Here is a 1,734-nt window from a genome sequence, read left to right as displayed (position 1 = left end):
AAGAAGCGTTGCTCTCATTTTATCATTGAATATTTGATCAAATGGAGAGGTTCACCACTTGAGGAAGCTTCTTACAAGCCAGGTTCTATATTAGATGAGTTTCTCTACCTATGAGATGCATTAGTGGGGTTGATGCATAGTCAACAATGGAGCCAGTTGTGGTGCTACAGATAAGATATAAACAACAATCTATGTTAGAATAATTTCTATTCTACCTAATTTTTAGAAATATGCCACCTATATACATTAAAAGTTACTCTTCAATAGTTCCATTTTGACATGTGGCACGTTTCATTTGGATGCTTCTAGCAGAAGTTATAGTAGATTTAGTTTAGCATGACTTCTTCTTATAGCAAGCTGTCTATTCATTACATAGTGTATTTCTTGAAGATTGAGATGCTTAAATTTATTTTTAAGACATCTAGATTATGTGTATGACTGAGACTTTCTTTATATCTTTATTTGTGTCAATAAATCTCAATTTCTTCATTCATTTCCCATAATTTGTATAGCTAAAGTCAAAGTAGTGCTCTGTTTCATCCATCCTTCTCAGCCATTTTGGAAAGGGATGGATTCTTAGAAGTTGGGAAGACATATGTTTAGTGAGAGATTATTGATAATACTTTTTTCACATAGACATAGGTATAAAAGGTGTGAGACATGTAATAATACAATTATTGTCTCTCACCTCACCTCTTTGCTCACAGGTTTCATGGCTTCTCTCTCTTCTTTTCTATCTTTCTAGTCTTTCTCTCTCCTCTTTTTTCTCTCTTCTACTCTCCTTTCTCTTACCTCTCAACCCTCTTCTTGACAAGCAAGGTGTTGGAACACTTTCATAGGAGAATTCAAGAACTTCTCTCTTCTAAGTTACTGATATAGCACTTCATGGATACCATTGACCGATTCTCACATATTCAAATTCCCTTGTATTTTGATTAGTCTTGAAGAATTCATCTCTTGCAATTATTAGCAGCATTGTCTCTTATATTGATTGTTAAAAGGAGATAAGAAATGACTTTAACTTGGTCACAAGAAGTACCTTTTTTGGTTTCTTAGGCATCTAAGACATATTTAATTTTGAATATGCATTTGTATAGAGGTATCTTAACGTTACTATATCTTTTGCAGTGATGTGCATGAACACACTTAGGACCATCAAGGCACTTTTCTCCCTCTTTAGAAGAAATTTTTCCCTCGGCCTTATATATATACTTATTCATTTTTAGGGCATACTAAGTCTTGTAAATCTTCTCTATTAATCTCTCTCAATACACTTTGGGTTGTGCTCTCTCAAGCTTCTTCTTCTCCAAGCTATATACTTGAACTTGTTAGGTAGAGTTGTGAATAACCTTCTCTTGATTTTCTCATATTAGGATGAGATTTCACGAGTGTTTTTACAAATCAACAAATACTACAAGAGAGATCGTAAGAACTCAAACATCATCAATTTTTTAATTTTGATTCATTTTGGACTCTATTTGCATTACGCAAGCTATTTCATCCTTTTGCATAGGATTTTTGAGATCAATCATTTCTACAAGTATGAGCGCTTATAGTCTTCTTTCTATTGTGCTACATAGCACAAGTTGGTTTTGTTATGAATATTCATTTATCTAATTAGCTATTGATTTAAATTGACTAGAATTTTTATATTTTGTGTAAAGTTCGTATTTCATATCGATATGTCGCATGATTGTGATTTATTGTACTTGAGAATGTAAAGCGCTAATTGCA

Source organism: Lygodium microphyllum, chromosome 25 (assembly GCF_053477565.2).
Source record: "Lygodium microphyllum isolate KBCC chromosome 25, Lygodium_microphyllum_v1.1.10, whole genome shotgun sequence".
Classification (NCBI taxonomy): domain Eukaryota; kingdom Viridiplantae; phylum Streptophyta; class Polypodiopsida; order Schizaeales; family Lygodiaceae; genus Lygodium; species Lygodium microphyllum.
The sequence above is the reverse complement of the archived record's forward strand: the minus strand, read 5'-3'. Positions refer to the sequence as shown.